Source organism: Zootoca vivipara, chromosome 13, assembly GCF_965207765.1.
Source record: "Zootoca vivipara chromosome 13, rZooViv2.hap1.1, whole genome shotgun sequence".
NCBI classification, from domain to species: Eukaryota; Metazoa; Chordata; class Lepidosauria; order Squamata; family Lacertidae; genus Zootoca; species Zootoca vivipara.
The window spans coordinates 15225888-15253393 of NC_142596.1; the positions used below are offsets into that span (position 1 = coordinate 15225888).

The 27506-nt window shown below is 44.3% G+C and overlaps 1 pseudogene; it reads left to right on the forward strand.

The window, feature by feature from the left end:
- Positions 1-1602: 1602 nt before the first annotated feature.
- Positions 1603-27506, forward strand: part of LOC148683642 (uncharacterized) — an 86777-nt pseudogene continuing 60873 nt past the window's right edge.

A 27506-nucleotide genomic window follows, 5' to 3' on the forward strand; every position in this document is an offset into this window, starting at 1 on the left:
TTCTGGGCAGATTTCAACATATGTGAAAACATAGTAATACATTAAACATTTAAAAAAACAGCCCCACATACAGGGCTGCCTCCATGTAGCTCGGGGTCGGATAACTCCATAGCTATCCACATTTCTCCAATGAAAATAGGGATGCCCTATCATACCCTCCAATATCTCTCTGACGGAAATAGGGAAAATGGGACATTCCAGGATCAAATCAGAAACTGGGGTGGGTTCTGTAAATCTGGGACTGTTCCCTGGAAAATAGGGACACTTGGAAGGTCTGACAGTTTGTAACATTCCAGTAAGAAATAGGAAGTAAATAATAGTAAAAACCCAGTACAAAATATGGCAACAGCAACAACAAAACCAGAGTTCACAGTCATTACCTCATCAAATAAAGGGCATTCTCAAGAGACTACACATTGCACCAGATGTTACAACGAAAACCAACCAATACAGAAAGAGTACAAAACAAATGTTATGAATACCAATTGAGGCCATTTTGCATTTGGACTTGCCAGCCTTGTGATTGTCCTTTCATAAGTAATAAATGGGTGGCAAGAGGAGGAAGAATCCTTAGGCTTAGCTGCACCCTGTAAAGGTAAAGGTAAAGGGACCTTTGACCATTAGATCCAGTTGTGACCGACTCTGGGGTTGCGGCGCTCATCTTGCGTTATTGGCCGAGGGAGCCGGCGTACAGCTTCCAGGTCATGTGGCCAGCATGACAAAGCCGCTTCTGGCGAACCAGAGCAGCACACGGAAACGCCGTTTACCTTCCTGCTGGAGCGGTACCTATTTATCTACTTGCACTTTGATGTGCTTTCGAATTGCTAGGTGGGCAGGAGCTGGGACTGAGCAACGGGAGCTCACCCCGTTGCGGGGATTCGAACCGCTGACCTTCTGATTGGCAAGCCCTAGGCTCAGTGGTTTAAACCACAGCGCCACCCGTGTCACCCCTTAATTTATAAGCTGTGAGGATATGAGGGGGCTAGAGAGAACTGTGAGGGGATGGGGGTTTGGGTGAGGTGTAAAAGAAGGAGGGAGGGGTGGGTGATATTTTTTGCATTTTAAAAGCCATATCTCTCTCTCTCTCTCTCTCTCTCTCTCTCTCTCTCTCTCTCTCTCTCTCTCTCTCTCTCTCTCTCTCTGTGTGTGTGTGTGTGTGTATTCCAATATTGTTCCAATAACAGCCTCATTATAAAAATACCAATTTTATCCAATCGATACAATTATTAATGCCAATTATTCAAAAGTCAAATTATACAATTTAATTAAACTGGCCCCACTCGCATGCTAGAGTTGATGAATTCATTCTTCTACATTTTTTCTGCTTTCCAAAATTTGAATAATTTCCATTCCATTCCATTCAGATATAATAATCCCTTATATAACAGCTACATAAGAGCCAGTTCTAAAAATCTAGAAGCACAGCGCTCATTTCCGTGTTAACTGTTTCGGGGGGGGGGTCCATTTGCAACCAGAAATTTAGCACAACATGCTGGTATATTGATCAAAAAGTCACAGTTCCATAACACAACAGTGTAAAAGGAAAGCATTATAACCAGGAAAATGCAATAATTCCCATGTCTGAATGCACCCATTAACTCAATGTATCAAAGGCCTGAGGGGAAAGGTAAGCATTTTCCTAATGCAGAAAAGATGTCTTTGAGGGTGGGGAGATTAGACATCATAATGTCAAGCAACTGTTACCCACACTTTTCCTGGTGCATTTTTCCCTTCACTTTCCTGTGGAACGCCCTCCCATCAGATGCCAAGGAAATAAACAACTATCTGATTTTAGAAGACATCTGAAGGCAGCCCTGTTTAGGGAAGTTTTTAATGGTTGATGTTTTATCGTGCTTTTAATGTTCTGTTGGGAGCCGCCCAGAGTGGCTGGGGTATAAATAAAATTATTATTATTATTATTATTATTATTATTATTATTATTATTATTATTTGCTATTCCCACACTTACCAGTGCATTTCCCTATCACTTTCCAAACCACAAAATATTCTTGTTTTTAAAGTGAATTTGTTGCATCAGGGCAACAGAGCCCTTTAATCCTCTTTAGGTGCTTAAACCTAAATTTCCCGGGATCCCCTCGAATCCCTCCCACAAAACACTGACAGTCTGGAGGCACCCTAAGGAAGGCAGTCGGCCAGCTCTAGGTTGCAGTAAGGATGCAGGTGCAGGAGGGTGGGATCAGCTCGGGATGAATGGCCAGCGTGGGCGATTGCTGCCTGTGGCAGCTGCCTCATTCTTCCTAATGGCAGAGCCGGCTCAGTGACCACTGCTTGCTCACCTGGCCCCATTAAATGAGCAAGCAATGACACAAGCAAGGCAGTGAAGCAACCCCCCTCTTTTTAAGTTCTCTAGAGTGTTCTCATGTGGTGAAGCTGTACTCAAGGAAGGCTCAGCATTCCCTGCAATCAGGGGAAGAAAAAGCCCAAGGAAACAATGCCCCATTGGTGTTTTATTGGGGGGGTCTGCGGAGGACTTTGGCTGATCTCATTATGTCTCCTGCAAGGCCTTGCGCAGGATGATTTTCGCTAAGACTGCCTGTTTTGTGCCAAGATGGTCGGTGCCTCCAGACTGCCACTGTTTTGTGGGAGAAATTCAACCACATACCGGAAATTTAGGTTTGCACAACTGAAGTGGATTAAAGTGCTCTGTCGCCCTGGTACAATAAATCCACTTTATGTTTTAAAACTGGAATTTTTGTGGTTAGGAATGCAAGAGGAAATTACACTGAAAAGTGTGGCATGAACTGCTGATTAATGGAAGGCTATATAGCCACTGCACAAGCAAATCGGAATGAAGGTTCATTGTTGGATAACTACCCCATACACAAATTAATCCACTAGATATTTTGGAAAGTAGTTTGTCTGTTCTCTTTAGGTTCAGACGCCTCTCAATATATCATTGCCAAACTTGGCATGAGGGTTCCCAAGGTGGGGGTGGCAATCTATGCTAATATTTGGGCACTGACCACCATTTTGAATTAAGATGGCAGACCAAAACATCACATTGGCACTCATTTTATGGCAAAGCTTTGGCCATCTCTGAAGATATTGCTGCCAAACTTGGCATGAGGGTTTCTGAGGTAAGAGGCAGAGATCTCTGTAGGCACTTGGACGTTGGCCACCATTTTGATTTAAGACAGTGAACCAAAACATTACTGTGGCGTGACTTCACCCTTTTTTTCTGGGTGATGGGTACAAACACACAAATTACACTATCCATTAAAAATCACAGTATTTTTGGGTTTCTAAACCACTAGTGGTTAATAAAGATCAGACACGGGGTGCCTTCACACTGTCACTATTTGGCAGAAGGATTCGAGCACATGCCAGAACTTTAGGTTTGTGTAGTTAAAGTGGATTAAAGGGCTCTGCCACTCCAGTACAACAAATCCACTTTTTAAAAAGTAGCAGACTGGAAAGAATGCATGTATTTTTTCTTCCTCTTGACATGATCTTAAGAACGTTTTGCTTGTTTTATATCAGTTTGTTTGTTTTAATGTTTTGTCTGGAATAAAAAAAGAAAGAATCAGGCTGCTTGCTGTTTGCAAAATGGCGGGGAAATGCATTGAAAAATGTGAAATGAAGGAATTATTAATGAGAAGGCATGTATACACCCTGCAAGCATATCAGAACCGATTCTGGACAAACGCTTATTGTCATAGAACCACCCTGTATACAATTCAGAACAAATGCTCAATAAAGACCAGACATAGTCTAACCACTGCATAAGCTTCTTGCAAGCTAATCGGGATAAATACTGAATAAACAAGTCTTTTTGTGGGGAGCCCCATGTGTTGTATCAACCTGTTTATGTCAAGAAATGTTCTGGAAAGGAGCCCATCACCAGGTGTGCCCATAGCACTTCATCTATGTACACTAAGGCTGCAAGCTTTATCAGCTGGTTTAAATCAATAGATTAATCAACCAAAGCTCCAGTTGATTAATTGTTGAAGAGTCACTTAATGGGGGTCAAAGTTTATTTTGCGGGCCATAGAATTCAAGTCATTTTGGCTTTATTTATTTGTTTTTTTAAAAAGCCCAGCATTTTCTGAGCACTATCTCAGATATCTCTACAATAGCCCTTTAAGGTAGATAAGTATAATTAGCCAAATACTGTAAGATGAGGGATGGGACTAAGGCTGAGTAGTGACTTGACTGAAGGCACCTCGTGAGTTAATAGCAGAAAGTCAAGATTTGAACCAGGGACTTCAAGCAGCTAAGAACTGTTACAATACCCCAGATCAGAACAGGAGCCAAAAACAGCAGCTCATGTAGCAAGGCTGCAGGCTATTTTGATTTTGAAACACAATCTTTCCTTCCAACAAGGAGTGGAGCCTTTGTAAATTAGTTTGCAAGTTATCACACACTTCCTTTGATACTATGTATATCGAAGTTTCGACCACATGCAGATTTACTGAGACATAACTGATCAATCAAAAGAGATTCACTGGTTAAAAAGACGATCAACCAACTAAATATTCTGGAGTCAGTGGCTGGGTTTAATCATCCCCCCCCCCAAAAAAAATTCACAGAATTGTAGAGTTGAAAAGGACCCAAAGGATTATTTAACCCAACCCTCTACAATGAAGAAATATGTAGCTGTCCCATGTTGGGGATCAAACCTGCAAACTTGGTGTTATCAGCACCATTAATACTAAACCCTAATATTATGCAATGCCCCTTTTCAAATATCTAATGGGCAGGACACCGATTAATTAAATTTCGATCCCATCCTCCCAAAGGAGCCCAGGACAGGAAACATCAAAATGTCAAAATAGCTCAATTTAAACAGTGCACTCCAGTGAGGAGTGTGGCCTTGGGAAGCGGGTGTGGCCTGGAGGAGTCCTGGGGGCCAGATCAAGAGATGTGGAAGGCCACATTCAGACCCCAGGCATGAGGTCCCCTGCTCCTCATTTACACAAAGTAAGGCAAGCACACCCTCTTGAATTGGAGGGGGAGACTCCATCAGGAGGGGGAGACTCCATCAGGAGGGGGAGACTCCATCAGGCAAGGCCTCTTTCCACCTGCCTTGCCTCGCCCCCTTCGGCCCTGGGACTCCTCATAAGGAAGCTGTGCCTGGAGGAAGAACTGTGAGGGGGAGACTCCATCAGGCAAGGCCTCTTTCCACCTGCCTTGCCTCGCCCCCTTCGGCCCTGGGACTCCTCATAAGGAAGCTGTGCCTGGAGGAAGAACTGTGAGGGGGAGACTCCATCAGGCAAGGCCTCTTTCCACCTGCCTTGCCTCACCCTCCAGTCTATATTTTTCAATTTGTATTGTATTGTTTTATGCATTGTGGCTTGCTGTTGTTTTATTGATTATTGTTTTGAAATTATTTATTGTAAATGTTAAGAGTGGGTTTCTGTTTAATTTTCATATGCTGATATTATTCTATACTATTGTAATGATTGCTGAACGTTACATTATTTGATTGCTTATTTTAAAGCTATGTTTTATTATCATATTTTTGTATTGCATTAGATTGTTATAAGGTTGTTTTGTATTTCATTAGATTCTGTTTCTTCAGCTTGTAAACCGCTTTGAGTATTGTATGATAGAAAGGCGGTATACAAATTAAAAGTGATGATGATGATGATGATGAATTCTTTTTATGTCTTAGACCAAGGGTGAGCAGACTGTTAATCAGGATGTCCTGGTAGATCATTGTCAGTGGATCAGCAAGGGTTTCTGCTCACAGAACTTCAACAGCAACGACACGCCATTTCCCACCTATATCAGGCTGTTGAAATGAAGAAGTTAACCAGGAGTGGATGCTTATTGACAAAGACTGTGAGATCCACAGGAATATGAGGAGGCGTATTTCCGTTGCTGCATTTCTTGCGTGCAGGGCCGTTTCCATTCTGCTGCAGTTCATCTTCAGCCAAAACCAGCATTATTTTTCTTACATTCTGCAGTGGCAAAGCTATGTAATTTACCTAACATATGTATATAGAGGTTTGGAGTATGTTATCAGCAGTATGCTCTACTTGTCCTTCACACCTGCAGGTGTGGCAGTGGAGGTGCTGGACGGGTGTCTTGCCTCGGTAATGGACTGGAGGAGAGCCAACAAACTGAAGCTCAATCCAGATAAAACTGAGGCATTGTTAAGTGGGTAGTTCCCTATACCAGATTGCTGGGAGGTTGTCTGCTCTTGATGGAGTTACCCACCCTCTGAAGGAGTGGGTACGTGGTCTGGATCCGTTGTCGCTGCTTGAGGCTCGGGTAGCTTCCGTGGCGTGGAGTGCCTTCTATCTGTTTCAGCTACTGGGCCAGCTGTGCCCCTATCTGACCAGGAATACCCAAAACAACTGTTGTCTATGCTCTGGTAGCCTCCTGGTTAAATTACTGCAACTCATTATATGTAGGGCTGCCTCTGAAGATGGCTTAGCTGGTGCAGAATTCGGCGGCCAGGTTGCTCACCGGGACAAGTTTGAGCATATTACACTGATTCTGGTCCAACTGCACTGGCTTCCAATTAGTTTTCTGGCCCAATTCAAAGTGCTGGTTTTGACCTAGGTAAAGGTAAAGGTAAAGGGACCCCTGACCATTAGGTCCAGTCGTGGACTTGCCATCTTTGTGATTGTCCTTTCATAAGTAATAAATGGGTAGCAAGAGGAGGAAAAATCCTTAGGCTTAGCTGCACCCTGTAAAGGTAAAGGTAAAGGGACCCCTGACCATTAGGTCCAGTCATGACCGACTCTGGGGTTGCAGCGCACATTTCACATTATTGGCCGAGGGAGCCGGCGTACAGCTTCCAGGTCATGTGGCCAACATGACAAAGCCGCTTCTGGCGAACCAGAGCAGCACACGGAAACGCCGTTTACCTTCCCGTCGGAGCAGTACCTATTTATCTACTTGCACTTTGACGTGCTTTCTGCTAGGTTGGCAGGAGCTGGGACCGAGCAATGGGAACTCACCCCGTTGCGGGGATTTGAACCACTGACCTTCTGATCGGCAAGCCCTAGGCTCTGTGGTTTAACCCACAGCGCCACCCGCTGTGACCCAGGAAGCCTTAAAAGGCTCAGGACCACAATACCTCTCTCCATATGAACCTATCCAGACCCCACAATAATCATCTAAGGCCCTACTTTGTGTGCCTCCCCCATGAAAGGTCTGGAGGTGGCAACACAAGAACTAATCTCTCTATTAGTGGAATGCTCTCCCCAGGGTCAGGGCTGGATTTAGGTTTGATGAGGCTCTAAGAAGCTACTGAAGGTAATGGGGCCCTTTATATGTCCAGCTGCCCTTTGTCAACAACAAATTGTCACTGTTTTCGTGTTGAATATATGCTATATGGTAATTTATGGACCAAATAAGTATCTAAAGCCTTTTGCACATAACAAAATATGTATTTTATCAGAGTAATTGTTGAACTGAAATACAAATAAGAAGTATATTTTAGGGAGCAGGCTAGCAGGCAGGGCCCATTACTTACATCATAGCAGCCTACACAACACAAAACACTGTTGCTGTATGTAGGTTTTATTTTACAGTATTTGTTTTTTATCTTATATTTTGGAAATGTACGCCCAGGTGTCTTTTCCTTTACATTTTTTGGGGGGGCCCCAAGAGAGTGGGGACCTAAGCTATAGCTTGTTTAGCTTATACATAAATTTGGCACTGCCCAGGCTGGCTCACCTGGCACAGTCCTTATGCACCTTTAGGAGCCAGGTGAAAGCATTTCTCTTCAACCAGGCCTTTGGCTGATTGACATTCTCCTTTAAAAATGTTTGTGGGAACAGGGTTATTTTTGTTTTGTTTTGTTCTTATTTTTATTATGTGTTTTTTAATCTTATTATCTGAAGGAGCGCCTCCACCCCCATCGTTCTGCCCGGACACTGAGGTCCAGTACCGAGGGCCTTCTGGTGGTTCCCTCATTGAGAAAAGCCAAGTTGCAGGGAACCAGGCAGAAGGCCTTTTTGGTGGTGGCACCCGCCCTGTGGAACGCCCTCCCATCAGATGTCAAAGAGAAAAACAGCTACCAGATTTTTAGAAGACATCTGAAGGCAGCCCTGTTTAGGGAGGCTTTTAATGTTTAATAGATTATTTTATTTCATTTTTCTGTTGGAAGCCGCCCAGAGTGGCTGGGGAAACCCAGCCAGATGGGCGGGGTATAAATAATAAATTATTATTGTTGTTGTTGTTGTTGTTATTATTATTATCTTGTATTTTTTTGCTGTGAACCGCCCTGATATCTATGGCTGAAGAGTGGTATGCAAATTTAATTAATTAATATTAATGGTGATGCTGCTGCAATGAATTACTTAAGTTCATAAATTACATTGTCATTACAATATCTGGCTCCATTTGTTTCAATGCAAAGGAAAGTGTGTGTGTGTGTGTAATCAATTACGTACTCATCCTCTGTGGACTCCAAATAATAACAACAGTGAATACTGATTGTATTAGCTGGATCGATTTCTGTTCTGGACATGGGATGAATAAGCAGACATTGGTAATTTGTGCTCCCATTTCCGCTTTTGTCAAAATTCTCTGACATCCCTGTTTGGCCCTGGTACTACAAAGTCTGAACATGTGCTGGGAGGCCCCCAGTTCTTTAATTTTTACCATGTGTCTTTAATGCATTTGACGCTGGTTGTTAGATCTTGTGGTTTTAGTAATAATAATAAAAAAACCTCAAGTAGATCCAACAATGCTGAAGTCTATTCACCAGGATTCCACAGATTACCTGCACGTACACACCATGGGTTGTAGTCAACGAATGTTTACTCAGAGAATGGCCATAATCAATGTGGGTACATCAATTTCAATGTGCAAACTCTGAGGAAACACTAGTTGAATGCAGTAGTACCTCGGTTCCCGAACAGCTTAGTTTCCGAACAAATCCGAACACTGCAAACCCCAGTAGTAAGTGTTCCGGTTTGCGAAAGTTTTTCGGAAGCCGAACATCTGACGCGGCTTCCGCTTGAGTGCAGGAAACTCCTTCAGCCAATCGGAAGCTGTGCCTTGGTTTTCGAACGGATTCTGGAGTCAAATGGGCACCCGGAACGGATTAAGTTCGAGAACCAAGGTACCACTGTACAACCCCTTACATTTAAAGCACACGCTGTTTCCCAAAGAAACCTGGGAGCTGTCATATAGCTGCCACATAGCTACAATTTGCCACATAGCTACAATCTGCCACATAGCTACAATTCCCAGCACCCTTAACAAACTGCAGTTTGCGGGGTTCTTGTCATATGCTTTAAATGCATGCTGTATACACACCCAGAGATCACTGTTTGTGCTTAAGGCTTTAAATGTGCTTTAGCTCATGCAGCGTTCAAAGTGTGTGTGCTTTTTAAATTTTTTTAAAAAAACAACACCTTGGTTATATCAATCTGGGTGGGACAGTGGGGCACGTTTGGGCAAGGAGAGTATGTCACACAGTCTTCTTTTCCAGCTCATCACAATGTACAATCAGTCTGCCTGACTGCGCTGTTTAGTCTTGACAAAATGCTAATTGTTGTACGGGACAGCTGCCTGCAACTCTCCCTTCGCCTCCTATATACAAGTCGCTGGACCCAATCTTTCCAGGTGGCAGAGCTCTGAGCTGTGGGCTTTACAGCTGTTGAAATGACAACTCCTATCAGCAACTCTGTAATGAAGGAGGGTTACCATGAACCAAACGGCTTCGATTTGCATTCCCCACCCTCCTTTCTTTCTCTCTCTCTCTCTCACCCACAAACACATGCACACCCTACATGTTCTTCCAAGAAAGGCTCCAGATATCATCAGGAGAAAGGTTTTTTTAAAAAAAGGACTCCTGGACAGTTAAGTCTAGTCAAAGGCAACTATGGAGTTGCGGAGCTCATCTCGCTTTCAGACCGAGGGTGCCGGCGTTTGTCCACAGACAGCTTTCCGGGTCATGTGGCCAGCATAACGAAAACACTCCTGGCACAATGGGACACCGTGGCGGGAGCCAAAGCGCACGGAAACACTGTTACTTTCCTGCCACAGCGGTACCTATTTATCTACTTGCACTGGCGTGCTTTTGGACTGCTAGGTTGGCAGGAGTGGGACAGAGCAATGGGAGCTCACCCCGTTGCATGGATTTGAACCACCGACCTTTCGATCAGCAAGCCCAAGAGGCTCAGTGGTTTAGACAAAAGCGCCACCCGCATCCCACCAAACCAGGATATAGGAACATAAGCATTGCCTTCATTGCTCAGACCAAGGGCCCATCAGCATTCTGTCTCTGACAGTGGTCAATCAAATGCTTTTGGTTACTCAATAGCGAGGCGTAAGCCCCTTGGAAGGGGTGGTCGTAGCTCAGTGGTAGAGTATCTGCTTTGCATGCAGAAGGTCCAATCCCTGCCATCTCCAAGTACAGCTAGGAAAGTTCCCTGGACAGTTGCTGCCAGTCAGTGTAGACAATACTGAGCTAGGTGGACCAGTTGTCTGATTCAGTATAAGCAACCTTCTCATCTTCTCCACTATGCAAACAGAGGCACAATTGAGTATTGATAACACCAATGTTCTTAAAAATTATAAATCACACTGAGGAGCCACTGTTAACACATTGATTGCTGAAACATTTCCTGCAATTCCTGTGCATTGTGCTCCTTTACCCTACATCACACAACCCTGTATTGGCTCCTGGAGCAGCTGCAATTGAGAAATGTAAAATTATTATTATTATTATTAATTTATTATTTACACCCTGCCCATCTGGCTAGGTTTGCCCAGCCACTCTGGGCAGCTCCTGCCACTCAACTACTCAACCAGTAACAGCAATAATTTCCTTTAATAAAATATAGTGTTATTTAAATTTAACAGAATGGTTCATCTCATAATGGATCTCATTGTACTTATTACAGAGCAGCTCCAAGTAGGAATGGGAAGATGTGTCAATTTCAGATTCTCACAAGTTTCTGATTTTTCCAATTTCAAGTTCAGGCCTCCACATTATTATGCTTTTTTTTTCTTTTCTTTTTTAAAAGTCTTCCAGAAAATTCACCAGTATGTTAGAGTGAACTCCTCTAGATACACATATTTTCATATGTAATTTTGTCTGATATGTAAAGCTCTCCCCCCTCCTGAATAAAATATAATGTACGTATTCCTCCCAGGTGTGCCAGAGAAGAGGGGGGAACGCAGCCCTTTAAAAACACAAATTGCACTATCCATTTAAAAATCACAATACTTTGGGGTTTCTTTGAATTTCTAGTCAGCACTGGGCAATCCCCACTTGTCTACACAAACATAATTGCTACACATTTGGAAAAGTTGCTTGCTTTTCTGTTCTCTGTTCATTTGGACCCCTCTCAAGATATCACAGTGAATTTTGGCATGATGGTACCTGAGATCAAGGAACAGGTTTTTGACTGTGTTTGGATACAACTGGAGGCCATTTTGAATGAAAATGTCAGACTGAGCCTTTCAAAACAGCATCAATTTCAACCACAGGTTGAGAGGAAGCAGAGTATTGGAAACTCAGGGAATCACAGCTCCTGAGTGTGTGTGTGTGTGTGTGTGTGTGTGTGTGTGTGTGTGTGTGTGTGTGTGTGTAAAAGCAGGAGCAATGAAGCCATCTGTCCAGGGCACTAGGGTGATAGACAGACCTTCCCTACTCTAGCAAGCAGATGAGGTGATAACGAGGCTTTCAAGTGTGGAACGCCCTCCCATCAGATGTCAAAGAGAAAAAGAACTACCAGACTTTTAGAAGACATCTGAAGGCAGCCCTGTTTAGGGAGGCTTTTAATGTTTAATAGTTCACTGTGTTTTATTTTTCTGTTGGAAGCCGCCCAGAGTGGCTGGGGAAACCCAGCCAGATGGGCGGGGTATAAATAATAAATTATTATTATTATTATATCATTATTTGTAACAGATAAGCATAGAGGAAGTTGGATAAAGAGGAACATAATGAAGCAGAGATGAGAAGCATATTTCCTTTCCTTTTGATTCCTACTGCATGCTGGCAATTGAGACTGTAATTCTTTTTAATGGAATCATTTACATTTCTAATTGAAAGCTGAATGTTGCATCTCGGATGGCTGAAGACTTTTGATTAGGGCTCAGCGCATTTTACAACGTGAATGTAGGCAATCAGAAGTCAGCACCGTTGAATTCAGTGGAGCTTACTGCAAGGAAAGCTATGGATCGCACTCATGCTTATCCTAAGATATTGGGAATTATGCTATATACTGCTGCTGTCTGCTTTGTGTGCAAATTAATGCATCAAATACAGTTGCCTGTGTTTTTGCACTTTCCTGGGGTATTGGCTCTGGGGGCAGTTATGATGAGCTCCTGCACTTCAGAATTTGCCACTGCAACACTGATCAAGAGGAGATGAGCATATATTCTATTAGGGGCTCCCAATTTGTGGTCTGTAGGACCAACAGTGGACCTGCAAGCTGCTTTGGGGTGGTCCACAGTGCGTCTGTGAAAAACAGCAGGAGCAGATGACTGTGAACAGTCATTGCATTGCATTTAAAAATCAGATTGATTTTTAATTATAACTTTTTAATGCTTATTTTTTTGCTTCTGTTATGTTTTATTGTTGCATTTTATATTGTATTCTATGGGACTCAAATTGCAATACAATAAAAGACAATAGAAGAAAAAAATAGCAATAAAAAATCTTTTCTGTATTTAGGGCTCATTTTCTCATGCCTAGAAAGCACAGATCTGAGCGGTTTTCTGTTTGCTCCGATTCAGCAGTAAAGAGCAGGTTTTCCCTGGGAAGGGGGCGGGATAAGTGGAAGTGTGGATGAGCCTTTAGTTTTGTTGATTTTAAGGTAATAAGTGAACATATTACAGGTAACACAGGAGCAGCATGTAATAAACAGACACAACACCCCTGTGATATATGCACCAACACTTTGAATTGTGCTCGGAAACGTACTGGGAGCCAATGTAGGTCTTTCAGGACCAGTGTTATGTTGTCTCGGTGGCCGCTCCCTGTTACAGTCTAGCTGCCATATTTTGGATTAACAACCAGAATCACTCACCACCACCATAAAAGAGTTTGCCTCAGCCCAGCACTGAATTACAGAAAACATCTAAATCGTTTCAGAAGGCCCTCACCGCTGGACCTCAGTGTCCGGGCAGAACGATGGGGGTGGAGACGCTCCTTCAGGTATACAGGGCCAAGGCCGTTTAGGGCTTTAAAGGTCAACACCAACACTTTGAATTGTGCTCAGAGAACTCTCCATGTCAGGCATAGGCAAACTCGGCCCTCCAGATGTTTTGGGATTACAACTCTCATCATCCCTGACCACTGGTCCTGTTAGCTAGGGATGATGGGAGTTGTAGTCCCAAAACAGCTGGAAGGCCGAGTTTGCCTATGCCTGATCTATGTCACCTTGAGCTCCTTGGAGAAAAAAGGTGGGATATGAATGCAACAAATAAATACATAAATAATAACAATAATGCCAAATGTTCCGAAAGCACAATATCCCACGCTTGAGACTACCATGTGCAACAAAAACAGAATGACAGCATCTAGCATTGTACAGTTGCTACAACAGGGGTATCATTAAGTGGTCTGTCGAGACTCTCAACAGTTTTCAAGAGGTCTAATGGGGAGGATGGGAGTTTGGGGACCGTTGTATATAGTATGATATTTTCTTATAGCATATTAATCATTGCAGAATCTCCCCTTTCCCCTCTGGCAGGTTCCATCCTGTCACTCGGAATGCAGCACGAGGAAATTGGGAAAGCACGCGGAGATAAAAATCACTCTCTGATGAATCCAGACACTTCCTGCCACTCGGCAGATGCCACAAGGCTGCAAGCCACCCTCCAAGAAGGAGAAGGGGGGGGGAGAGAGAGATGATTCACCTGGAAGGAGGGCGGGCAGCCTGTGCCAGATGTGTAGGAGGCTGCCCGAGACCCACATGCTAACACTGTCTCGATTGTGCCGAGCATATGCTGGCAGTCACGGGTGAAAAATTCAGGCACCAGCAGATGCCAGAAGTCTTTCAAGCATGGCCCACCAGTCAGCCTGGAGCTTAATGCGTCGATCCATCCAGTCAGCAGATGTGTGTCACCACAGTGCAAGTTGGGGCTGGTTGCAAAACCATTAAAAGAGAGGGAGAGGGAGAGAGAGGAGTGACCTAAGCCAGACATCCAGGATCTGCACAGAATGCCACATTGTTACCTGTCACTCTGGGGGCTTATGGTGTGGCTGGAGCTGGAGGCTGGCAGGAGCACATCTGGTGGGATTAGGGAAGGAGTCGGCTTAAAGGGAGCCTTACTGGAAGAGGAGAAGGACTGGAAACCATCACAAAGGGAATGTGGGTGTGCTTGAGGAACGTAGGGAGCTGCCTCATGCTGAGTCAAGCCCTCTAGTTGTCATGGACAGGTTGGAGGTAGAGGAATAGTGGGGGGCACCAGCTGGGGAACCCCCAAGGGAAGAAGACTCAGAGCCTGGGGGCTGGTGGTTGTGTGGTGATGTGTGAAAAGAGGGAGATAGACTGGGAGGAGGGGGTGTTGGAAGCTGAAGAGGCAACAGGGCTTAGTGAGCTGGGAGAGTCTGTGGCAGACAGCAGTCCAGACTCAGAGGCAGAAGAGATGCTGGAGAGTAGGGGGGAGGCCAGGAGACAGAGATATGGCAGGTTGCTGAAGAAGCCAAGGGGTCTCTCCCACCTGTAGCAACCAGATCCCCTCCCCTCTGGTCTCTCAGAACGCGCAGAGAAATGAAGAGGGCAGTGCATACAAGAGGCAAGACACCAGAGCCTTAGGTCCAGAATCAGCAGCAGAAATAGAGGCTAGAAATGAGGAGGATGACCAAGAGGCAGAGAGGAGTTGCCAGGCTGTCTCCCCCTCCTGCAATGACCAGCTCCTCTCCTCTCTGGTCTCCCAGAGCTCAAAGAGATATGAAGAGGCCAGAGCAAAGACAGGCTGATGCCAAACGTATTGCTCTGCTTTCCCTTGGACAACATCAGTGACGCTGGGTGTGTGTGTATGTGTTGTCATCTGGACAGCCCAGGACTTCCATGCTCACTGCCCAGGCTTGCGCCCCGGAGAGGTCACTTTGATGCCACTAATGCCGTGGTTTGACTTCACCCCCGGAGGCACACTCCATTGTCTCTACAGACAAACAGATGCAACATTTGTCTTTTGACAAGGTAGGTAGAACATAGCCTTGTCCTTCATGGATTCATCTAATCCTCCTTTAGCCATCCAAGTTGGCGGCCCTCACTGCCTCTTGTGGAAGCAAATCCCGTAGTTCCCCCTCTTTCATCCCCTCAGCCACCTTGTGAGGTAGGGATTGGAGTTGGCCCAAGGATCAACTCAATTTCTACAGACCAGGTCCAGCAATCTGGCCACTAATTAGTTCCCCCAAGGTGAGGTTTGTGTGACCTGTCTGATCAAAGCAAATCCAAGCTTTTTGGGTGGGTGGAGAGAGAGAGAGAGAGAGAGAGAGAGAGAGAGAGAGAGAGAGAGAGAGAGAGAGAGAGAAAGCACAGAGAGAGCGCAGGGAATATTTACAGTTTCATAGTGCCAACTCCACAAATGTTCCTTATCCACTTGATTACCAGTAGGGGCAAAACTCCCCCCCACAAAAATACTTGCAATGAACATTTATTTTCACTGTACCACTTGGTACTTGGTGGAAGCATGTGCAACAGAAGATATCCTTTCCTCCCATAAGGGAGCTGTCAGTGTCAGCTAAAAGACCAGAGGTATGAGCCAGCTATGAATTGCTTGAGAGTTTTCAGCTTTGTTTAATAATCATTTCATAGACAAAGTGTCTCCCAGCTGCATGGACCTATGCTTATGCACACATACGTAGCCCCCCCTTCTGAACCCCTTTTTGCGGCTTAAATATATTCAGTAGTTCCAGCAGCACAAGGAAACTGATATATTTTAAAATCAAAGCTCCTTAGCCCTCATAAATCAACCCTGTACGATCACGTTGTATCTCCTGTTCTTCATTTTAATGACCAGTTGTATTTTTTTTTAAAAAAATTCTATCCCACCTTTCTCTCACTCTGCACATGCATTTTGAAAATCCAATAAAAGCGGACGTCTTTTTTATGGGGGGGGGACCAGCCCTGCACTATGTTCCTACAGTATTCAGATGAAATTTATTCACCGTTCACCAGTTACTCCCATTTGAAATGGGTTGTTTAGACACAAGTCATAGGACACAGAGAAATGCTCTCCGTGGGCAAGTACATATAGGCAGATGTAAAGCGCCACACACACACACACACACACACACACACACACACGTTTGATGTCTGTCTGTGTGTCTTAAAGAAACTCCTCCCCTTCTGCCGCCTGGAATCCACTTCAGTGAGAGAGCAGAGCTTTTGTTAAGCATCCTCATCTGTTAAAAAACATCCAGGTCTTGGGAGGAATATTGAAGGCAGACAATGTTATCCATTGTGTGTAGAGAGATGGCTTCATCTGTGGCAAAGGCACACCTGTTCCATTTAGGCCCTAGAGGCTACAAAGGCTGGTTTGCCTCACTCAGTGTCTGTGATAAAAGTCCTAACCCTTGTCCTAATTAAGGGATTCTTCTGCCTTGAGAAAGGTTTGTCTCAATCTCAGATCTTAAGTGAGACCTGCCAGTTGTTGGTTTTTTTTAAAAAAAATAATTCTCTTTCCCCCATAAAACCAATTAACAATTTGTTAGTATGAGAGAGAAGATGCTTTTTGTTACTGTTTCTTCTTTTTTTTCTCTTTTTTTTTAAAAAAAAGCATAGTGTATTATTGTTTGGTACCACTTTGCTGGAAAGTCTAAAAGGACTATCATATGCAGTACCATATTCACAGATAAAGTATGCACTGTGCATTTTTGGATGGGACGTGGGTGGCGCAGTGGTCTAAACCACAGAGCCTAGGGCTTGCTGATCAGAAGGTCAAGGGTTCAAATCCCCGCGAGCTTCCAGCTCCTGCCAATCTAGCAGTTCGAAAGTACGTCAAAGTGCAAGTAGATAAATAGGTACCGCTCCAGTGGGAAGGTAAACGGCGTTTCCGTGCGCTGCTCTGGTTTCAGCAGAAGCGACTTAGTCATGCTGGCCACATGACCCGGACGCTGTCTGCGGACAAACGCCAGCTCCCTCGGCCTATAGAGTGAGATGAGCGCCGCAACCCCAGAGTCGTCCACGACTGGACCTGATGGGCAGGGGTCCCTTTACCCTTTATGCATTTTTGGAGGTCAAAATATCAGCAGAATACTGATATGACCAGATGCCAACTTTGCTGCCACATACACCCGGACAACATCATTACTGGCCCCAACAACATCCAACATACCATCTCAGGACTATTTAATTGCTCATCTTCTAACATTGTGTATGCCATCAAATGCCAACGGTGCCCTTCAGCTCTCTATATTGGACAAACAGGCCAAACCCTACGCCAAAGGATAAATGGACATAAATCTGACATCAGGAACCATAAGACTGAAAAACCAGTAGGAGAACACTTCAATCTCCCAGGACATTCTATACAAGATCTCAAAGCAGCTGTTTTATTACAGAGAAATTTCAGGAACAGACTGGAAAGGGAAGTTGCTGAATTGGAAATCATTACCAAGCTTAAAACCATGGAAGCACCTGGGATGAATAGAGATATCGGATTCTTATCTCATTATGCATGATCAAGCTTTCTTTAGCACCTCAGCCCAGGACTAATTGCAGCCATCAGCAGGCATTAACACCCATCTACAGGTTTACCACTCCCATCAGCCCATCTCCCATTCCCACCCACCACCCTCTGTATATATATAGGGTCTGACACTTCTGTTTCTAGTGTATCTGAAGAAGTGTGCATGCACACGAAAGCTCATACCAAAATATAAACTTAGTTGGTCTTTAAGGTGCTACTGAAGGAATTTTCTTATTTAGCAGAATACTGGATACCAAACATCTGAGTAAACATACATAGGGTTGCACTGCAAAGAGGCAGCTATCAAATACGGCTGAATATAAAAATTATAAGGAGGCATGTGGCATCTTAAAGACGAACAGAGCTATTTTGACACAAGCTCTCGCAGATTAGAGTCCACTTGTTTTAGATGCATGAATTGCCATCATGGTTATCTCTCTGGAAATTGTTAAACGCAAAATACTATTGCATGCCTATACAGTGTCATATTAATTATTTTATTTTATTTACTTATTGAATTTATATCCCGCCCTATACCTGGAGGTCTCTGGGCAGTTCAGAAAAAATATTAAATACAATGACAGTCTTATACAGGCAATGACTGATTGATGCACGACCACACACACATGCATCACAGTGACCAGGAGGTGGCCGGGAAAGGGGGCAAAACGGGACATAATAGGGTAGAGCGGGCTTATGCGTGCTCCACCAACCTGCATGGGGCTCAGGAACGTAACCCCCATGCAAATGGGCCGTTGCCTGTACCAAATGCCATTGCATGTCAACTATCAAATGCAATCAGTTAAAAACTCCTGCATACCAGCTATTAAATATCACAATAAAAGGATGTTTTGGGGGTGGGACATTCATAAGATGTTGGGGTGTGTGTGTCTCAAACTGAGGTGGAAATGTGGAGAACTGAACTTAACATTGGAAAAAAAACGAGAAACCAGAATGGACATATTTGGCCATCCCCAGTTCTGAAATTTAGTAATCCCTGCATCTTTTGTCTCAGACAGCCACTGTTAAGGGGTTAACATACTTTGTGCATGCGCAAGACATTTTCCCTAATTGCTGTCTGCATCTGAACTGAAGCGAAATGCTGACCTTCCAAAATGAAGGGTATACATAGGATAAAAAACAAAAACACAGAACTCACTTGCAATTTTTTTAAATTTGTGCGTGTGCGTGTGTGTGCGCGTACACACGATAGATCTTCTATGTGCAAATCTCTAGAGTCCAGAAAGAAAATTAAAGACCTCTCCTTTAGATAAGTACAGTCATTTGCGTTTATGAAAAGTGCATGGTTACCTGCAAAATGTCAACTCTAAACATGATACAAGCTCTGTGTATGTCATGTGGTACATGCATATTAGTGCTCAGCAATAGCTATTTCTCAGGGCTTCTCTGCTCCTCCTCCTCCAAAAGGAAATCAGAAGTGTATCGTTCTGAATCAGGGTTCGTACTCTTACATAGGGATTAGCAAATGTGGTCCTGGCTGCATTTAAAGCAGTATGATACTACTTTGAACAGTCAATCCCCAAAGAATCCTGGGAATTGTCATTTGTTAAGGGTGCCGAGAGTTGTTGGAGACCCCTATTCACATCAGAGAGCTATAATTGCCAGAGTGGGTTTAACAATCAATCTCTCTGTGAAGGGAATGGGGCTGTGTGTCTCTCTCAACAACCCTCAGCACCCTTACCAAACTACTCTTCTGAATATTTCTGCATCAGTTTCCATTTTTTTAAATTAAAAAAGTCCTCATGACTATCCATCAGCATTTTAGCGCAAAGATCTCCTATTAGACCCATTCATTTTGTATGCAATTTGTTCTGATACACACATACATTTTTGCAAGCAATTATCCCTTACATAATGCATTTTAGATGTTATTTTCACGAACACTGCATTTAAATGCATACTTTCCACAAACGTGGGGTAACCAGCGTCATATAACCAAAATCCTTAAGTCTAATGAATGCATGATGGGGTTAGCTATCTTGCCAGCTTTAGCCTAGGTCATGTCCCTTTACCTTGGGAGAGAATAGGTAATCAAGCCAATTTGTTCCTCCTCAGTCTACCTGAGAAGCTCAGCATGTGAAGAGGTTTGAGCTAGTTGCTCCAACTCAGCTGCATGGTTCTCATCAGCCATTCTTGAGTTCCTATAACAATAATTTAGGAACTTTTGTCACTTTGTAACTAAGCTAAGTTTTATTGCCTGTGCAACTTTCTGAACCACATGAATCTGACCTTTGGAGAGTTTGTAAGTAAAACATTTTTTAACTTACAAAATATGCGGTGTTTTTCCTATGCTGATGGAAGGGGGGAACTTTGGGGGGGGACTTTTAAAGGGGACATTTGAAACTCACTTTAATGGGCATATAAATCTCTGCTAGGGTTCTCTCACCAAAGAGTACTTGCCCCAAGCTTGGGTAATGGCATTGAGGTATTCTCTCTCTCTCTCTCTCTCTCTCTCTCTCTCTCTCTCTCTCTCTCTCTCTCTCTCTCTCTCACACACACACACACACACACACACACACACACACACACACACACTGCATTGCAAAGTTCTGAGAAGTGTGAATTAGAAAGAATGGCTGTGGTCTTAGTTTGCCAAGTCTTTTAGAAAGTGTGATTAGGTAGATTTGCCTTTAAATGCAACCTGTTTATAATTTCTCCCCATCCCTATTCTTATGTAGTTTAAACGTACGCAACTTCCAAAGCAAGCGCAAAACACGTCTCCGATTTCCACACAGAAGTCTAACTCTTACAAGGTCTACCTCGAGTACCAAAACTTAGGAAACACGACTGTAGACCAGCACATATCTCAAGCCTTCAGGAACACAAACTTCTTCTGCAACAGAAACTTCATTTCCTTGGCAATCACTAAATTAATGTTCTGGGAGAACATTACTCCCATTTCCAACCTGTTAGTTACATTTAACATGCCTTATTATATTAATTATGCACCATGCAAGTCAGCCTGCACCCAGTTATTTCTATTTTCATTTCATTTCTTTTTTTTTTTTGAAGAAACAGGGAGTTACTCTGTAAGCAGGATATGTGAGCTGCAGCTTAAGGCCTGGGATGAAAAGAAGGACAGGACAGTCTGTTAATGTATTACTATATTATTATTGTTATTATAATATATATATACTGCCCTTTCCAGAGCTCAAGGTGCCATGTTTTGTTCTCCATGTCATCATTTTGTCCTGACAACAACCCTGTGAGGTAGGTTAGTCTGAGAGATAGTGACTGTGACCCATGGTCATCCGGTGAATTTATGGCTGAATGGGGATTTGAACCCTGACCTCCCAGGTTCTCGTCCGACACCCTACTGTTTATTGGGTATGACGATGGCCATGTAGAGAGGCAACTATGAAGACAGAAGGTTTGTCTCTCTCAAGCAGGAGCTACCAAAGTCAGGCTGGGGGTATCAGAAGAGCATTTAAGATTTCATGTCATCCTTTTGAACTGCTGGGCCAAAGTGAGCTGCGTCTGGTGCTTCAGATCAAACGCTGCATGCAGTCCAGATGGGCATGCTGTCACTTGGGGAGTAAACATTGGGTGATGGACAATGTGTTAAGCACAGCTCTGTACTGCTGGAGGTTACCATGAGCGAGAGGCAAGATAATGCCAAGGAGCTATAACAACTAGAAACAAGCAGAGCAAAATCAGAGGGAACTTGTTGACTTCTGCAGGGGTCTGTATTTCAAGAGGTCTTGGTAGAGCCTGTGGTGTAGGCTGCATTTCTCACCATTGCCCATGCTGGCTAAAGCAGATGGGAGTCCAAAAACATCAGGCAGGCCATTGGTTCCCTTACACAGCTTCACTTGCTATTCGGCTCCCTCACTGCACTTGGTTCAGCAGCAAAGGAATAACATTAATTTGGATATTCTACTGGTACCTATATAGAGGTGTCTAGTTGCGGTCCGGGAGGTTTCTGCACACAGCACAATTCCACAGGGTCAATGGAAAACGAGCACCAAATGCAGAATGTGGAAGTGGATTCAGGTTCCTGAGAACTGCAGATTTCATTTAAAAACATGTTTCTAGTCCTTATGGATGCAAAGTCACATTGGAAAGCATGTCGCCAGCGCCTGCTGAAATATCAAGAAACTACGGAATTTGCTGGATGAGATTTTCAGTGACTAATGCCCTAATGTCTTTGTCCCCACCATGAAAAGCAACAGGAAAAAATGGGCAAATCAAGGAGATTATCAAATTGTGATAATTTGCAAAAGAAAAAAGAGAGAGATACAGGTGACAGAGTTAATCTTTGCACAGAATTGGGATGACTGCATAATTTCACCCACACACCCACACACCCCACACACTTTCTCTACCTGTTTGACTATTTTTAAGAAAACCTCTCTAGTGAAAATTCCAAACCACCCCCACCCCCCCTTGCTGTATTTTATCACCGCATCACAAAAAGTGCAGTTGATTGCACAAGCTAACGGTGCAGAGTGGGAAGAGCCGAATCTGTTCTGGCAATCAGACCGTTCCGACAACAACACACCTCCCTGCCCATCGCTCAGCAGCTCACCTGAGGCCATCCACAAGCTGTTCCCGGCTCTCCCCCTCCCTGCCCTTGGACAGTGAAAATATCTACATTCTTGGGAAAGGGAAGAAGGGAGGAAAGAGCACACAGCTGGGCAACAGACCACCCAGCTGGGAGGAAAGCGGATGAGAACGGCCACCACGACCTAGTAAGATGTGGGGGTGTTTGTGTGCTACCTCAAAGCAATGTCAAGTGTTACAGGAGGGGTAGAAGCAACTGCAATGCAATTGTTAATTGCAAGGCGCCTTAAAGCCCATCTAGTCCATCAGCCAAAAAGCCCATCTAGTCTGGCAGCCTGTCCACACAGTGGCTAGATCGCCTACAGAAAGTCGACACCCGAGGCATGAGCACAATAGCTCTCACTTCATTGGTGCCTCCCACCAATTCGGATTCAAATGCATACTGCCTCAGTGGCATAGCATGGAGGGGCTGTGGGGCATTTTTAGGGGGTACAACCAGGTGCCCCCACTACAGTTCCCTCATCTAGGGAAGCCTTGTCCGGGTGGCAGCATCTCCTTCTCTTTAAGGCCACCCAGAGGCCAGCCGAGAGGGAAGGGGAGGGCTGATGAACTATGCTGAATTGGTGAAAATGACCAGAAAAATCAGAGATCAAGAGGACAATAAATTTAATAAAGAATGGGGATTTTTTTTTTCTGTTACTTGAAAGAGCACTGTCAACAAGTGAAAACATTGGCAGGATTTTAAAAGCACTTGCAATAAAGCGAGAATTATGATAAAAATTGAGTTTTAAGAGAATATGATACGATGCAGTTTGAAAAGAATATCTGGGGAAACCATGGAGAGGTGGAGAGAAGTTTGGGGATTCTGAGAATCCTATTTGTAAAATTATTGTGATTTATGTATGGTGACAAAAGGGAAAATGAATAATTATTTTTAAAAGGGGGGGGCACAGCTGCCTGCTTGTCACAGCTCCACTTATAAGTCAGGACTGAGCCTGGGGTGGAAGCGGGGGGGGGGGGGGATGGACCTCCTATCTGACACTACAATCGCAGCTTGGAGGAGCATTGAAGAGGCGATGGCAGTACCCATCTCCGGTGCTGAGATCACCAGCAGTTCCCTCTCTGATGCTGCGGTTGCCCACAGGATGCTTTGGAGAGGTGACGGCTGCGTCCCTCTCTGACGCTAGAATCCAGTGCACGGAAGCGATGAGCTGGCTGCAGTGGGTGAGCACACTGCCCCTGGAGTGCTCCGCCCCCAGCATAATAAGAATAAGAATAAGAATACCTTTTTATTTACACCCCACCCATCTGGCTGGGTTTCCCCAGTCACTCTTGGCGGCTCCCAAGAGAATATCAAAAACACGATAAAACATCAAACATTAAAAACTGGCCTTCAGATGTCTTCTAAAAGTCAGATAGTTGTTTATTTCCTTGACATGTGATGGGAGGCGTTCCACAGAGTGGGTGCCACCACTGAGAAGGCCCTCTACCTGGTTCCCTGTAACTTCACTTCTTGCAATGAGGGAACCGCCAGAAGGCCCTCGGAGCTGGACCTCAGTGTCTGGGCTGAATGATGGGGGTGAAGATGCTCCTTCAGGTATACTGGGCCGAGGGCGTTTAGGGCTTTAAAGGTCAGCATCAACACTTTGAATTGTGCTTGCCCTGGACAGCAACCAGGAATGCAATGCCCCCGTACTGCCTCCAACAAGGGAGGCAGAACATAGTGATTGTAAAGGGAAGAAATCAGGAGAATCAATGGCTGTTCAAAAAAAAAAATGGGGACGGGGCACCACAGAAGGGGGAGTAATTCAGCTTTGTGCTTGCAACTGATTTCTGAAAAGCAAATAAAGGTACACTCCACCATTGCCAATTTTTGCACAGTCTCAATATTGCGTATCGTGTGCAGTTCTAGCCTTAAACACCCGCCAGGGGTCTCCGATGAAATGCTGTCAGGGTTTGCTTGGAAAGCGAGGTCCTGCTCAAATTAAGTTTCTGAAGCTGAAGCACAGATCAGAACTACAAAGGGACGCAAAACATCAGAGCATTAAAATTACCAATTATGCAGTAGAACCATTCCAAACTTGCCTCAAGTCCTAAGTGTGTAATTATTGCAGAATCTCACTTCTTTTTAAAAAAATGCTTATGAAGCGAGCAGGCAGCGAGTTTGTCCCTAGAGACGGCAGAATGCAATATAGAATGCAATACAAAACTATGCTGGGACAAGGTATATGTAACGCGATTCACATCTGCAGGCCTGGCGTACAAGATTTAAATATATATATATATATAGCATGGGGAAATAGCGGAAGGGGTTTTCGCCCTGTTGTCTGCACCATGGTCCTCATCTGAATGCGACCACCATTCCAGGCACACACTTGTTATTTGCAACAGGAGGAATGTGCTTGTTCCTTAGTGCCACAGACCCCATCAGTTCAGCCTGGGAAATGTGTTTTTTTTAAGCATTCATCTTGTGCTGAAAAGATACTAGTCAGTAACAGGCAAGCCTCTAAGGGGAGGGAATTCAAAAACCTTGTGGCCACCACTGAAGAAGCCCTGTTCTTAGGTAGAGAAGGGCAAATTAGTAGTTTTGGTTTCTCTCTTCCCCCCCCCCCATAATATTAATTTCATTACATTTCCCCACGAGTTTGTTATCTGTTTTAAAGTCCTCCTGAAAATTCACCACCATTTTGGTGCAAACTTCTCCCAACACATTTTTTTTGCAAAGCGATGTTTTCTAATAGAACATACTTTATTTATTTTGTTTTATTTAACAACAAATAATATACCACTGGATGGTAACAAAACCTCCCAGAGGTTTGCAAAAAATTTGAAATGATTAATGAAAACAATTAAAGATATCTAAGAGACCATTAAAACCAGCAGTAAACTAAAAAGGGGTTAAAACACGTCAACATCTGTATATCTGGATAGTCTTGTCCAAACAAAAATGTTGTTAGCAGGCACCAAAAAGAAAACAATGAAGGCACCTGGCTTGACGTCAACAGGCAGGGAGTTCCAAAGAGTAGGAGCCGTCACACTAAAATGATTTTGTGCAAGTGCAGAACTGTTAGTGTGGGGCATCTGTAACAGTGCTGGTTCCACAAATCAAATAACCTTGTATTTGGCCCTCGTGACTGATAGGCAACCAGTACAGATCTCTGAGCAGAGGCATTATATGCTGACAAGGTCTCACTCCTGTCAGCAATTGTGCTGCATCAGATACTGCAGTTTTCAGCCCCAGCCCCACACAGAGTGCATTGTAGTAGTCCAGTCTCGAAATTCCCAATACCTGAACTACTGTGACCACACTCTCCTGGTCCAGGAATAGCTGTCATACTGGGCACAGCCGGAAAAAGTTGCTTCCAATGTATACATTTATACACATATTTCACCCACCGGTATGTGGATTTTTGTAAACATCCCTTGGCTTTATTCGGCTGAAGAACTGGGTCAAACATTTCAGAGGAACGTGAATTTTGTGGGACAGCTGCCTTTCAGTTCATGCAATGTTTGGAACGTATTGGAATTCATGGTGAGCAACAGCCCATTAGCTCAGGAACGCTATCGGACAGACACCATACCATTCAAAAGTATAATCAAGTGGTGTTGCACCATAACAAATGCTTTGCTGCTGCAAGCATTGGCAGCCAAATGGCAAATTTTCTCCTGTAACTTTTATATCTGTCTTGAACCAACGCGAGAGAGGCCAATGTGGTATAGTGGTTAAGAGTGGTAGACTCATAATCTGGGGAACCGGGTTTGCGTCTCCGCTCCTCCACATGCAGCTGCTGGGTGACCTTGGGCTAGTCACACTTCTCTGAAGTCTCTCAGCCCCACTCACCTCACAGAGTGTTTGTTGTGGAGGAGGAAGGGAAAGGAGAATGTTGGCCATTTTGAGACTCCTTAGGGTAGTGATAAAGCAGGATTTCAAATCCAAACTCTTCTTCTTGTTGTTGTTATGGAAAGTGTGTGTGTGCTTCAGGTGGGTGTGGAAAGGGTGAAAGTCCCTTGGGTGGGCACCGCCCCACTCGCCACCCTGCTTGAGGAGTTACCCAGGTAGGAGCCCCACCCAAGGAGAAAATCATAGCAGCATATCAGCTCAGCAGGAGAGCAGCTGCTTGGCATGCCCTAGATTCAACCCCTGGCATCTGCAGGTAAGGTTGGGAGAGATTGTAGTACAGAGAACACTGAGCTACCTGACCAGTGGTCTGATTCAGTATAAAGCTGCTTCCAACATTGCTGTGAATGCAAGTTTAGGTTTATAACCAACTATAGAAAGCTTGGGGAGGTGGGTGGCACTGTGGTCTAAACCATTGAGCCTAGGGCTTGCCAATCGGAAGGTCGGCGGTTCAAATCCCCGTGACGGGGTGAGCTCCCGTTGCTCGGTCCCAGCTCCTGCCAACCTTGCAGTTTGAAAGCACATCAAAGTGCAAGTCGATAAATAGGTACTGCTCCAGTGGGAAGGTAAATGGCGTTTCCGTGCGCTGCTCTGGTTTTGGCAGAAGTGGCTTAGTCATGCTGGCCACATGACCCGGAAAAACTATCTGTGGACAAACGTTGGCACCCTCGGCCAGTAAAGTGAGATGAGCGCCATAACCCCAGAGTCATTCGCAGTTGGACTTAACTGTCAGGGGTCCTTTACCTTTATAGAAAGCTTGAGAGTCCCATGGACTGCAAGAAGATCAAACCTATCCATTCTTAAGGAAATCAGCTCTGAGTGATCACTGGAAGCACAAGGAGAAGGGGATGGCAGAGGACAAGATGGTTGGACAGTGTTCTCAAAGCTACTAACATGAGTTTGACCAAACTGTGGGAGGCAGTGGAAGACAGGAGTGCCTGGCGTGCTCTGGTCCATGGGGTCACAAAGAGGCGGACACGACTAAGTGACAACAACAACAAATAGAAAGCTATAGATTGCTTGAGTAAACAGAGGGAAAGGGGCACAAGTTATTTTATATACTTTTTTAAAGAAAAAGAAAAACAACCCACATTGTTGCAACCAAGGGACAGGACAGATTTTTATCTCTAGGATCTTCCTGCCTTTAATTGCATGCATGCTGGCCAGCATGTCAAGACTCGAGGTAGGTTATACACCACCTTTCCTTGTGTAATTTTCCCACAGAGAAGATCAGCTCGGAAACCACAAGGCCTCCTGGCTTCAGCACGACTCAAAAAAGGAAAATAAATACCATAAATCACAAGGGAGCATTTGGTAAGGAAGTGTGTGCTTTGGAGTGTTATTGCCTCACTTATTCTAATGACTAGGAGGGTCACATGCCAGTGATGGGAGGGGCCAGAGGCAAAAGCAGGAGGAGCAATGAATGCAAATATTAACTCTGTGCAGTGGGCTAGTTTCTACATCCCTCCTTTCTATCCTTCAGCCAAACAAGCAAGTGACA